The sequence below is a fragment of the Sorex fumeus genome, unplaced genomic scaffold, assembly GCF_029834395.1.
Source record: "Sorex fumeus unplaced genomic scaffold, SorFum_2.1 ptg000012l, whole genome shotgun sequence".
NCBI lineage: Eukaryota > Metazoa > Chordata > Mammalia > Eulipotyphla > Soricidae > Sorex > Sorex fumeus.
The window spans coordinates 1,260,296-1,275,073 of record NW_026606069.1 but is presented as its reverse complement, the minus strand read 5'-3'; the positions used below and the strand labels follow the sequence as shown (position 1 = coordinate 1,275,073).

Sequence of the window (14,778 nt, the reverse complement as noted above, 5' to 3'; positions counted from 1 at the left end):
TATTTTGAATTAAGAAAAAAAGAAATAAGAAGACCTTCTTGGACAATGACCAGAAGGGACAGAGAAACAGGAAGTTGTTCTAAGACAGTTAAATAAAAGTTCATGGCTGGAGCGATAGTACCACGGGCAAGGCATTTGCCTTTCACCAGGCCGACCTGAGTTTGATCCTGGGCATCCCATATGGTCCCCACCTCAGGAGTAATCCCTGAGAGTAAAGCCGAGACTAAACCCTAAGCACTGCCAACAAAACAAAACCTTAAATTAGAAGATCACCTGAGGATTATTCATAAGCAATACAAAATAAATTATTTAGTCCTGGTTTGGGGGCAGGGTTTGGGGGTCTGTGTGGAAACATTCAAAATATGGTGGTGGGTAGGTGTAATGGTGGTGGGATTGGTGTTGGAATATTACATGTATCAAATTATTGTGAACAACTGTACAAAAGTAAAATTAAATTTAAAAAATAGATGCATAAAATAAAACATTGTTAAGAAAAAGAAAGATCAGCTGAGAACTCTCAGTAATAAACTGGGGGATCTGAAATGAAAATTCAAAGTGCCTATGGTTCATTTTTGGTTTTATTTTCAATTTTCAAAGCTCACTAGTAAGGAATTCTTTCCTAAATTAACTTAGGATCAGTCCTTTTCTCATCCTAAAAAAAGTTGGATAATTTAAAAGCCAACTTTCCAATTGCCTACATCTTCCAGGTTGTTTATAGTTCAGTCACAAAACTAATCAGATTCCTTTGCCTTTCATTCTGTTTGGACATTCCTTCCAATTCCTCGAGTTTTGTCGGGGGGGTTTGTTGTTGGTAGTGATGGTGGTGTTTTGTTGAGGGGGCCACATCTGGCATTGCTCAGAGTTTGCTCCTGACTCTGCACTCAGGGATCAGTGGCTTTACTCAGGGAACCTTATGGTGTGCCAAGAATCAAACCCAAATCCTCTGGGTGCAAGGTAAAAGCTCTCGCTCCAGCCCAGTCCTGCAAGTTTTATAGAGATCATGCTCTCCACAAATTTAAGGCAGAGGAAGATTTGTGGAGATGTGGGCACAATATATGCCACTTTCCTTTGGAACAAGCAATACCTGAGAACATAACCAAGAGCCATGGGGTGCAGCTGGAATTGAGAGTCTGAAGTGGCTGACTCAAGTGCTTAAGAATCTTTACCTTTTGGGGATACTGGGAACATTAGTGGTGGAGGATGGGCACAGGTGGAAGGATGGGTACTCGTTCATTGTATGACTGAAACGTAAGCAGAAAGTATGTAAGTCTGTAACTGCATCTCATGGTGATTCATGAAAAAATAAAACTTAATCAATTAATTAATTAATTTTTTTAAAAAGGGAGCTCCTATATAAAATGGATGGTGAGGGGGGCTGGGAGGGGCATGGGGGGGCAAACTCAACCTTTCTTGCTGACTAGGATCACTCCATAGCATAATTCCAAGTTACCAAAAGATCCTCTTCATACTGAGGATGAAAATGGTATGAAATGAAGAAAGTGAAGGAGACAGCATGTTTGGAAAACAATAGACACCATTCTCAGCAGGGATGTCATAAAGAATTTCATGGAGCACTCATGAAATTCTTTCACTTGGTCACTTGGCATCCCGCTATTCAAACTTTAAGACCTGAAAAATATACTGTTCTTGAAATGAGCACAGGAGACCCAGGAATAAGAAGCCATTTCATTATTATTATTATTATTATTATTAGTGAATCACCATGAGATACTGTTACATACTTATAAACGTTCATTTTTGCATTTCAGTCATACAATGATCGGTTACCCATCCCTCCACCAGTGCCCATTCTCCACCACCAATGATCCCAGTACCCCTCCCACCTTCCCACCCCCTCCCCCTCTCCACCCTGCCTCTGTGACAGGGCTTTCCCTTTTGTTCTCTCTCTCCTTTTGGGTATTGTGATTTGCAACCGAGGTATTGAGTGGCCATCATTTCTGTTTAGTGTGCTCATATGCTAGCTTACCTCAGCATTGGATCATACCTGACAGAAGTGCTGGATTTGTTGTCATTACTAATTGCATGATGGAACTGAAATGTTTTCCCACATATTCTGCTTTCTAAAGTAAGCAGCTGCTTTGGGTTGATTGAAGAAAATCAGTCCAAACAGTAAAGTAAATCAGGGTAAATGGCTATAAAAAAATGACAGAAAGGAAACTTAAGAAGTCACTCTCATCTCTTTTCTCTATGGCATCAAAGTCAATTTCTTTCTTATCAATCTCTTCCAAATGCAGTCAGCAAAACATATCGTTCTAATTCTTTTTTGGGGGGGTATTTTTAACTCCTCAGTGAATGTTTTTCTTTTCTAAATTCTAAGCCTAGTTCTTGCCAATTGCTTTCCTTTTCAATTTTTTTTAATTGAGGTGGGATGCCACACCCAGCTCTGTTCAGGGGTTACTCCTAGCTCTGGGCTCAGGGATCACTCCTAACAGGGCTCAGCGAACTATATAGGGTGCTAGAGATGGAACCTGAGTTGACCGTGTGCAAGTAGGGTGCCTTACCTGCTGTCTATCTCTCTGGTCCCACCAATTCCTTTCTAATGTATTCAAAAGCACATAGATGTCTAGTCCCACAACAAGATGACATTTCAATTAAATCCAATTTAAAAATTATGCAAAATAGAAGACATCGGTGAACCCAAAGAGCTCGATTTAAGAATGTATAAAATACTTGAATAGTCACGTCACGAAGAATATAGAAATACATGAATAATAAATACATCAAAGTGTTCAAGGTTAGTGAGAGCCTAGAGCGAGCGTTCCTGGGCGCTGTCGTTGCGCGCGCCGCCTCCTGTGTTCCGAGCGACCTAGCGGACGCCGAGCGGGCGAAGATGTCCGAGTACATCCGGGTCACGGAGGAGGACGAGAACGACGAGCCCGTCGAGATCCCGTCCGAGGACGATGGCACCGTGCTGCTGTCCACGGTCACGGCGCAGTTCCCGGGCGCCTGCAGCCTGCGCTACCGGAACCCCGTGTCGCAGTGCATGCGCGGCGTGCGCGCGCCTGGTGGCCAGGGCGGGTTCGGGAACAGCAGGGGCGGCGGGGCGGGGCTGGGCCACAACCAGAGCAGCAACATGGGGGGCGGGATGAACTTCAGCGCCTTCAGCGTCCACCCGGCCATGAGGGCCACGACCCAGGCCACCCTGCAGAGCAGCTGGGGCATGATGGGGATGCTGGCCACTTCATCTTGTAACACATCATCAGACAAAAAATTCATTTTCAAAAGAGATTTGGTATTATAGCATTTGTAGAGAACAGCCAACATAAGCAACAGGTTCTCAACAGCCTGCAATGCAATTCCTTAAACATCATTATAAAGAAATTAATGTAATAAAGTAAAAAAGAAAACACATAAATACCTTTGTGATAAAGATTCAAGAGAAAAAGAATGAGAAATTATCCTGAATTGCAAAAGAAAAATTTGCTGATAACCTTTTAAGTCCTAAATAAAGAGAAGTTCTCTTTAATCAGACCACTGCATTCTCAATGTAATATACAACATAATTTTAACAAGATTACAGCATATAACAACATACAACAATATAACAAAATCAAAGATGTAATCATCTACTTCCTGGAAGAAGAGGCCAAGCCTGTAAAACTTAACATGAACTATTCCCAAAACAAACTAATATGACCTCCACTAAACACATTTTAGATCTACCACTGACATTTAGTTAAACCACCGAATTTTCTTACCTCCTTCCTTTTTCATATTTCACATTTCTTATTTCTCTAATTTTTCAACATGTGAGTTCTGAAAAGACCTCAAATTTTGTCAGAAAAACAGTGCTTAATCCCTGACCAGAGAAATTTACTTTCATATTTCTACTTTAGAAAAAAAACATTAAGATTGTTGATCTTTAAGAAAAATAGAAAAAAAATTGTTTTCTGCGGCCAGAGAAATAATACATGGATAAGGGGATTGGCCAGCATTCAGCTGACCACGGTTTTATCCCAAGTATTACATATGGTGTCCCAGAGTTCTGCCAGGAGTGACCTCTAGTGCAAAGCCAGGACTAAGGCCCTAAGCACAACTGTGTGTACCCCCAAAACAAAATTAAACAAGCAAAAGAAACTTTTCTGTTTTTCTAAAATAAAGCACTCCTCTGAATTTATAACCGATTTCTGTGTCTCTCTTATTCTCTAGCATTGCTAGATACTGAACCGGCAGCATGATTTTACACCAAAAATCAGCTTAGCATTTAGAAATGATTTATGAGACACTAAATTCATAATTATCATAATTATAAAATACCTTAAAATTTAAATATTTTCAATTAAAGTAAATAAAAGCAAATAACGCAAAAAAGCAAACTTCAATTTAGCAAAGTTACATTTTCGTGCGTCTTTTTTTTTCATAAAATGTTTCTTTTGGATATAAATAGATATTCAAACAAAACACTCCTATAAATATTGGCACTTCTCTGGGATCTTAGAGTAGAAAGAACTCTTTCCAGATAGCAGAAACTAAAGGAGGGTAGAAAGGGAGGAGCAGGAGTATCGGGTTCCTAACACTTAGGAAGAATGAAACTCTAATAAGTAAGATGCTAGAGCAAGGTTTGAATCTCTTCTCTGTCCACAATGCTGCACAATAGACCACACACCCATCTCAGAAACGTTAAGCAAGCGAATCTCTTCTGAAATACTTAATTAAAAAGGGTTTGCCAGGAAGACGCTAGTCTCCCTAACTCCATTCACCTGCCACAATAATCCTTAAAACCAAAGCTTCGAAAACAAGACTGAGAGTGAGTCTCGCTAAGCTGCCCCCAACCCATACCATTGGGTAACAGAACTTGGGTGCCTCTCTGCCTCCGTGGGTCATGTCACTTTCTGGAGTTTAAGAAGTTCGCTTTACACGGGGATAGCTGTCACACTCACCTTTGCGCGCAGCACCCTTCTCCTATTTTAAGTCCCCGGTTCTCAGTCCCTCCTGGAGCAGAAAACCAATTATCTCTCGCCCAAGCTTGCTTGAGCCTCAGTAAGATCCAACTCCACAGTTAAGAGAAAACCTGACTCAGGTTGGAGCGCAGAGGCGGTAAACCCAAGACAAAGGTTGCCCAGCTGGTTGACAGCGCCTCCCCCGCCCCCCAGCACCACCCTGGACCATAGGTGCGGGTCCCCTTCCAGCCCGCACCAGTACCTCGCAAGCCTGTCCAAGGGGCTGTCACTGATGCCGCGCTTTCCGAGGGGTGCGGCTCTGTGACTAGTGTGGAGCTGGTGTAAACAGCGCGCCTCGCACTGGGCATCCACCAGAAAGGACTCGCGCGCGCGGAGCGGGCGCTGGGATGCAACAAAGGTAACTAGCCAGGGCAGGAGGCTCCCAGAGCATTCCCTCCTCTCTGGACCCGCCAGCAAAGGCACCTGCTGCCGGGTCTGGTGCTCCAGCAGTGCTCTAGAGCTCAAGCTTCCCTCGGGTTCGGGGACACACCTGCCGGGACACCCGGCCCGGGGGTGCGGGCTCACTGCCAGGCCGGAAGGCGCAGGGCCATCACTCACCCGCGGAGGGCGAAGTCGCTCAGGCGGCCGCCTGCAGGCGTGCAGCCAGCAGCCCCGAGCGCTGGCATCTCCCCATCCTTTGTCAGTTGCGGGCGGAGCGCTCGCGCGAGCTCGCAGCCGTGCAGCTGGGTGGCAGGCAGCCCGGCTGGGGCTCAGCTTCCCAGCCCTCTCCCCTCCCCGCCTCCCCCTCCCCTTCTCAGTCCCGCTCTCGGAGCCCGCACTCACTCGGCTCCCATGATGTCATCTGGTGGAAATCTGCCATGCTCAAAGACTGGAATAATCCAGCGCTCACGCGGGGAACACCGCGCGGGTGGAGGCGGCGGCACAGCCTCCAGGTGGACCCCGCATCTCCTCGGCCAGATAACTGGAACCGAGCGCAGGACAGGGGAGGGCTCTGCGAATCCTGATGGCCTGGTGGGAGTGGTGGGGATAGCGCTGGGAGAAAGGGTGAGGGTCACTCTCAGCTGAGATTGCTAACTTCAAGGATACACTTGCTAGCAGAAGCCCAGAGGAAGGAGAAAGTTTTTTTTTTTTTTTTTTTTTTTTTTTTTTTTTTTGGTTTTTGGGTTTTTTTGTTTTTGTCTCTTTGGAAGCTCCAGAGCTCAAAGAAGGACATGGACACCTGTGCTGCAACCAGGAGGATAATTGAACTGCTGGTGGCCTGGAGTCCTTGCTTGCCAGGGAAAGTTTGGGATGGCAAACCGGGAAGTGCCAGTGCCAAGCAGCTTAAAAGGGTGGAGAAGGAAGGACCGCTATGGGAAAAAGACTGAACTGAAACAGTGAGAAATTTGCTGGTAATTGTGACCTCTGAAACTAACAAACGATTCCCATAAGATAGAACCCAATAGCTGAAATTCACCAGTATTTTAAGTATTGCACCCCCCTCTTCTTCTTCCCACCAAATATTACTGAGCATTCCAAAGAGAAACTTCTTTCTAAATCTTACCCAAATGGTGCTTTCTCTGATGAACCCGTTTAAATCACAAGAGGTTCCTTATGAACCATGAAAAATGTGATGTAAATTCTTCTGTTACTCAAGGTTGCTTATAACATCAATTGATGCTTTGTTAGAGATCTTGGCAAACAGTTTCAGTGCCTCTGAAGATTCTCCTGAATTAATGGCCATACGCGCATGCGTGCACTCACACATGCGCGTGCACACACACACACATACACACACAACCACAAGCACACATCCACGGAAAATCTTAGAGTCAGAAATACATCTATCTTGTGCGACTTGATGTTGAAAACTCCATTAAGAGAGGACCCCCAAAGAGGTCAGTGTGTGCTTTAATGTTTACAATAGTCTCTTAAAGTTCCCACTAACTACCTACCACTATTATTAGGAAGAAACTTAAGATTGCAGAGAACATCAACAGTCAGTGCAGGCTGGTTAGGAAGCTGAACCCAAAAGCAGCTGGGTAGGAATGTGTGGCTTTTCCACGAGAGTTCATGGAACATCATTCTTTCAAAGCATAAAAATTGAGTATAGCATTTATTAAAATGTGGGTAAAATTAGAGTTCCCTTAACCTCTATAAATAAAAAGGACTTATGATAATAATAACTTCAAGGCTAGTCCACTGAAAGTATTCTGAGGAAAAGATAATAAAATAAGTGTTAAAAAGTAGACTTAGAAATTAAAAAAGTGAAGACAATGGTACATGGAGTTTAGAATTAATTTAGAAAATCTGAAAGTACTAACTTGCGTTTATTGATTTTCAATGTTAAAATCTTAATATGCATCAAATTATTGATATATTACTAACATATGTTTTATATATTTCAGCATTCTATCAGTGCCCTTATTTTATTTTAGTTTTTGTACTTGGGCCATACCAGGCTGTACTCAGGGCTAACTCCTGATTCTGCTTTTAGGGATCACTCCTGGCTGGACTTCAGGGACTATATGAGGTGTGGGGAATCAAGCGAGGATCAGCAGCATGTAAGGCAAGAACCTTAACTACCTTACCATTAATGCTCTTTGGAAAAAAAAACACGATCACTTACTTTAATGTTTTGTGCAACATCATATGCATTTTTCTTGATGACTGCATACATATTAGGCATTTTGGTAGTCAATGGTGGCTCTCCTCAGTGGTATGCAGTCTTTCATAATTATAAGGAGTTATTTGTATGAAGTTACTGTCAAACCAGTAAGAGTGCATTTTCAGAATTGTTGGTAACCTGGACATGTTTTTCCCAAATAGCCTTGCCTCCCTCTGTGACAAGGCCCTACTTGCTCATATTCACCTTCATGACTGTACCTTTGGTGAGAGCACCAAGGCAGCATAGAGTGAAGATGAAGGATCTTTTTTACACCAAGTGTTGGCAGGCAAAAGGTAACTTTCAGTTCAAGATGTGTTACAAAGCCTTTTTTGAAATGTAAACCCATTGGCCTAATGGTAAAGGTAAAGGTAAAAGCCCTCCCGTTGACCGTCGATTTGCTCGAGCGGGCCCAGTAACGTCTCCATTGGAGACTTTGTTGTTACTGTGTTTGGCATATCGAATACTCTCGTAGCTTGCAGGGCTCTCCAGAGGGGCGGAGGAATCAAACTCGGGTCGGCCATGTTGGCCACGTGTAAGGCGAACGCCCTACCCGCTGTGCTATCGCTCCAGCCCTTTGGCCTAATGAATTTTTCAAATTTATGTTTCTTGTGAAGCCATCAACAACAAAGTAAACTTTAGTAACCATCCTCATTCATGCTTTCTTCTTTCTCTTTCCTGTCTGAATAATGTTTAATACTTCTGTTTCTCCTTGGAGATGAACTTCCCAATTCCCTGCTATTTATTTGTTGTTCTTTTTGTTTATTCATATGGAAAAGGACTTTATCCCTCTTTCCACCCAGATATACAGGTATGGCTTCTTGTACTGTCTTTCCATCATTCTTTCCTTTGGGAATTCTCCTTTCATGCATCTTAACAGTCTTTTTCATTTGTATTTTTTCAGTACTACACTGTTTATGATAGAGCTTAGCCTTCAGGCCAATCATCATTTTTGCTTTTTTTTAAAGGCTCTTAAACCTCTTGATCTTCTTTCTCTTTTTCTCATGGAAATTCAAATAATATCCATAGTGCTTAAGGTGTTACTCAATACATTCAGTTTGTGGCTTTGTTATGGCTTCAGGACTTTCTGGTAGAGCTGCCCAAGTATCCAAAGTACTGAACTTTTGGCATTTGAAACTCATGAGCAACTAATGTTCTTTTTAAAGTTTATATGTTTTGGATAGTCATTTATTCTTTTCTTTAAATCAAAATACAAAAGAACTTATAAAACTCAAAACATCTTTTAGAAAGAAATAATTGAATATATAAAATAATAAAGATTTTTTTAAAAATCAGGGTAACAAAAATAAACTATATAAAAAACTAAGGTAAGAATTTGATAATATAAGCAATGAGTATCTTTGAGAATAAAAAAAGATCTAAAAAATCTAATTGCTAGAAAAAAGGAATTAGGACAGCTAATGGTGCTGTTCTAAGTATATCAGAAGGTCAAGTTGTAAATCTTCTCTCCTAGATTGTTTCTCTAATGCTCCATCTATCTTCATTGCCCTGGATTATCATACCGTTCCTCTGCATTCTCTGGGCTTACAAGTTTGGAGACAAGAAGAAGGTCATGGGGAATTAGCAGGTCTGGCTACTTAGACAAAAATAAAAAGCATAATTGTTGGGTTTTAAAAATACATAATTTTGTTCTACAGAATTAAAGCAAATCCTTTATCTTTGACTTTATAGAAAATTAAATGCATTCCTAGGTACTCACTAATTTAATCCTATGGAAAAAAATCTTCAGTGATACGTAGAGGAATCTGACCTTCATGAAGAGCTCTAAGGTCCATGTTATGGCCTTCACTGTTGTTCTTGATTTTAGGAAAGTGAATTTACTACATCTCCACAAGACCTTCCTTCGCAGTACTTACTAACATACAAAGATCCTTTCTTATGTTAGTGACATTTCAACTTCTAAAGTCTGTTTTTAGCTTTGTTTGTAAGTTTTAAGCTATGCTGTTTGATTAGTTAAGATATTTTTATTCAAATGGATAAGAATTATAAATAATGAACTAAAGCATCTAATTTTGATAATTAAAATAACTATCAGGCCTTAAGTAAAAATTTACATCTGTAATCAAATATTATACATTTGATACACTTTAATCTTGTTTAAGTGATGATGATATTAAAACTTGAATTCGAAGATTTACTGTAGAAATATAAGCTATGCTTATTTATTGATGGTTTGATGCACTGTTTTCATGTATATACAAAATTTTCTTGGAAAGATAAATATTTTTGTGGGAAAAATAGACACTTTTTGCTGGAGATATAGTTTAAGTTGTAAAACACTTGGCTTGCATGTATGCCTTGCATTCACAGCTCATCAAAACATGAAACATTAAATTTCTGGATGCAAAGAGATAGCTTAATACGAGATAAAATCACATTATTCATTTATGTGAATTTACTAGATAATAAATATCAGCGATTGCTCTTTCATATACCTACTGATCCTCTCTACATCTTTTTAAGTGAAGTTTCTAGTTATATACTATCCCCATTCTTTGATGGAGTTATTAATTTGTTTTTTATTTTTATGAGTACTCTATCTTGGATATTAGTTCTTTACCTAATGTATTATTTGAAAATATTTTCTCATGACATGGAGAGTATCTTATTATGTTGCCTTGTGCACAAGACCAGGAGTAACATCTGAGCACCACCAAGTATGTTCCCCCCCACCACAACAAATCTCACATGCTCTGGACATATTCATTTCTAATTTATATTGATATTCATTGTTTCATTCACACAGATAAAATTTAAGGGATTCAATGGCTGGAGCAATAGTATAGTGGTCAGATCACTTACTTTGCATAAGGCTGACAAGTTTTCATTGTCATCACCATATCGTTGCCTCAAATATCCCCAGGAGTGATCTCTGAGCACATAACCAGAAGTTATCTGTGATGACTGCAGGGTGTGGCCCCAAACAAAAAGAAGGTAAGGAAGAAAGAAAAGGAGTGAGGGAGGGTGGGAAGAAGGGAGAAAGGGAGGAAGAAAGGAAGGAAGGGAGGAAGGGAGGGAGGGAGGGAGGAAGGGAGGAAGGGAAGGAGGAAGGAAGGAAGGAAGGAAGGAAGGAAGGAAGGAAGGAAGGAAGGAAGGAGTACAAAGCAGGAAGGAGGAAGAAAATGATAAACTTAAAGCAAAAAGTAATGACTTTTAATAAAAAATAGATCCAAAAGATTAATGAAACCAAGACCTGGTTCTCTAAAAAGATAAATAAGATCTACGAACACTACCAAGACTTTCACTGTCACTATTTCTGTCACTGTCCTCCTGTTGTTCATCGATTTGCTCCAGCAGACCCAGTAACATCTCCATTTTTGAGACTTGTTGTTACTGTGTTTTGCATATTGAATACATAACAAGTAGCCAGCCAGGCTTTGCCACCAGGACTCTACTCTTGGTAGCTTACTGGGCTCTACAAGGGGGGCGGAGGAATAGAACCTGGCTTGACTGGGCTGGCCAAACGCCCTACTGCTGTGCTCCCCTAATAGACTGAATTAGAAATCTAAGGGGAGACTTCACAACAGATACAGTAGAAATGCAAAGGATCATCAGGGAATACTTTGAAAATCTTGATGCGATGGAATGAGAGAATCTAGAAGAAATAGATACATTTTTGAACTCTTCTAACTTCTCCAGGCTAAAACAAGAAAATACAGAATACTCCAACAAGACAATTACTGTAGAGGATATCTACATGCTAACCAAAAGGTTCCCCAAAACAAAAGACCAGGACAAGCTTGGTTCACTAGTGAGTCCTTCCAAACTTTTAAAGAAGACCTACTGCCAATTCTCTTCAGGCTCTTTCAGAAGGTGAAAGAAACAGAACTCCTCCCAGTTTCTATGAGACAAACATAACCCTGATACCCAAAGCAGACAAAGACAGCACAAAAAGGAAAACTACAGATCAAGATCCCTGATGAGATTCAATGCAAAGATCCTCACAACATGCCGGCAGAGTGAAAATAACAACACATCCAGAAGATCACACAACTTGACTGAGTAGGCCCTTTCCTGAGAAATTTGCCTGAGCCTGAAAATCTCCACACTCAGGTCTGGAGATGCAGTGCTGCTTTTCAGTCAGTGCTGGGGGCTGGGTACCACCATGTCCACTCCAGTAGCGCTAGGGGCTCCCAAGGTCACACCTGATGATGAGGAAGCAGTCTGCAACACCAGGCCTCTAACTCAGGGCCACTTCATGCTAGTATCAGGCCTTTAGAATTATGCTCGCCACACCCACCTCTTCCCCACCCCAGGCCCACATTTTTGTGTGTGTGTGATATTTATGTCTCTTATCTGCTTCTGATCTTGGAGATTTGCTAATTTATATGGTCTCTTTATTACATATGTAAATTATATTTATTGTAAATATTTAATCCTTTTTATCTATTTTTTATTTACTCATTAATATAAATACCTATCTAGGCAATCAATCCCCAATTCAATTTTTATAATGATTAATAAAAATACTTCCAAACTTATTTTGGTTCATAAACCAAACAAAGCAAGTAAGTTCACTTTCTTATTCAGCATGTTTATTTCACTCCTTATGGGGTAAAATTAAAGAACTCTTAAAACAAGGGGAGAACATAGAAGAAGATTTAGTGGTAGAATGAAAGAGACTGAAAATCACATCAGTGACCTTGAGGCCAAAGCACATGGCATCATGAATAAAGAAGAGGCAATAGAAAAGAGATTTTTGTAAAGAATGAATAAAATCCAAGCATTTAATGGGCAATGGCCAGAGGAACAATCTCTGCATCATCAGAATTCCGAAAGGAGAGGAGATAAAGGGGAGAACAGGTGCATAAGATCTACTGGCTGGGAACTTCCGCCTGGAAGGGACTCTGCACTTATCTAGGAGATCCAGAAGTGTCAAGCAAAATAAATTCCAATAGAACACATACTATAATTTTAATATTATAATTGTAATAGTGAGAATTAGAGAGAAAGAGAGTCCTTAAAGTGATAAGAAAGAAGCAAAACTCCTAACACAAGGGAAAATTCACATCGGATTTCTCAAATGAAACACTCCAAGTGAGAAGAGACAGGGCTGGAGTCAGAGTTATGCAAGAAAAAGATCTTAACCCTGTCCTATCTCTCTGACCTTGCTAATGTTTTTTGTTTTGTTTTGTTTTGTTTTGCTTTCTTGCTGTGTACCTAAGTTACAATGTTTCATGCAGACAAAAGTAATCACAATATATAAGGCAAACCAAATAATGCCATTAAGAGTAAATTTTTTTTATTATTGATATATGATAAATTTATTATTGTTAGACAATTAAAACTACAAAGAAGAGAGAAAATATTATTTGCAGTAGCGAGATGATCAGATGAGATCACTACATTTAGTCAGTGCCTCATGTTAAATTAGGGATTTAAACAAAATGGACACTTTCAGAGTTTTTCAGTGCAACAAAGTCTAATAGGAGTTTCTTTTTAATATTAATACTTAATGTAGTCATATTTATAAATTTAATAGCAGTAAAATATTCATTTCAATATCCACATTCTCTGTTATGTACTAGTATGCAATGGAAAAATCTAAGAAATGAGATAGTTAAGAAAATTTGAAGGCACAAAAGTTAAATAAAAATTCCATAGTCATGATTCGGAAAAATTAAAATTGTTACATGGTTCTATTTCCCAATTTATTTTACCTTCCAGACTAGCATTCTATTATAAAGCATAGTTTAGTTTTTGTTTTTCACTTTTGTGGTGCCTGGAGTCAAAGTCAGGCCTCACACACGTAAGGCAGGAATTCTACTACCTAGTCACATCCCCTACCCTAAAGCAGTTGAAATTTTAGAGCGTACATTTCAAAGTGTAGAAATTTCAGAGCTTACGTTTCATGAAGTCACATGATTTCAATCCTTAATTTTAATTTACAGTTGTGTTAATTTGTAGAAATCTTCTAAGCCTCATCTCAGATATTGTAAGTATTAAGAGATACAATGATATAGAACATTAAAATCCTAGTATGCTATTTTTAATATAATGCTTTTGTTGTTAAATGTGAGAAAAGTTCTCCTAAAAATGTTACTATAAGGGGTTGGGCTAACGTTCAGAAATATGGTGGAGTTTACCTAAGCAAAGATAAGAAGAAATAAAAGCATGTGGGTGAACAGAAAAGAGTCGGAAAATTATACACCTAAAACAAACATAAGAGTGTAGATGAATATTTGATCAATTAAAAGAACAACCCCCAGATAAGTAGCATCTGGTAATTTCCCCTAGAATAAATTTTATTTTGATTATGAGGATTCTTTCAATATGCATTTAATTGCCTAGAGAAACACATACCAGTATGAAGTCTATCATATTTTTTTTAATCGGGGGCCACACCACACAGTTCTCAAGGCTTACTCTGGCTCTGTACTCAGGAATCACTTCTTGGAGGTATTCGGGGACCATATATGGCATCAGCATTTGAATCAAGGTTGGCTACATGGTATTATTTTAGTCCCCCATGCTCACTATTTTTAAGTTTACATAAGAGTCTGAGGACTGAAATCATTTCGAGAAGCTGTAATCATGAAGCAAAGTAGCACTATCAGGAACATCCTAAAGTATAGAGAGAATGGGTAAATGATAGACCAAACTCTCTCTTATAATTTTCCATTTTTTGGTGCCTTTAAAAATCCAGTAAGAAATTATAAGACAACAAAAATGTTTCATAGAGCTCAATCTTATAGAATAGAGAAAGAAAAAAATTATAAAATAGGACACAGAGGACAAAACAAGTAGAAAGAATGGGATGAAAGGAAATTAAATGGAGCTGGTATCAATGAGTCTGGAAGTGGGAATCAATACTAGAAGTTTTTACAGAATCACAAACAGATGATTTAATGAATATGTCAGAAGACTCTACCAATACATGACTGAATATTTGACTGGAAATCAATGTCACTGAGTTGTTTGCTAGTCATGTTATAAAAGAACTGAAAATAATTTGTCAAAATATTATAATACAATTTAAAAATTATATGTGTATAAAGAATATTAAATATTTCAGTGATATACACATGAGAGATACATTATAATAAATTAATATAAATATTAGAAATTAATATTTCTAATCTTGAAAACAAAGGTGAATGACAAAATTATTTACCAAAGAACAGTATGACAAGAGTAGAGAGAAAGACTGGAGATAAATGTAAGAGTCAGTAAGTTATATCATTTATTTTT

At 39.4% G+C, this 14,778-nt stretch overlaps 1 pseudogene; it reads right to left on the bottom strand.

Annotated features, from left to right (window-relative positions):
* Positions 1 to 7,598: 7,598 nt before the first annotated feature.
* Positions 7,599 to 8,708, bottom strand: LOC130020473 (ribosome biogenesis protein NSA2 homolog; annotated as a pseudogene).
* Between the last annotated feature and the right edge of the window lie 6,070 nt (positions 8,709 to 14,778).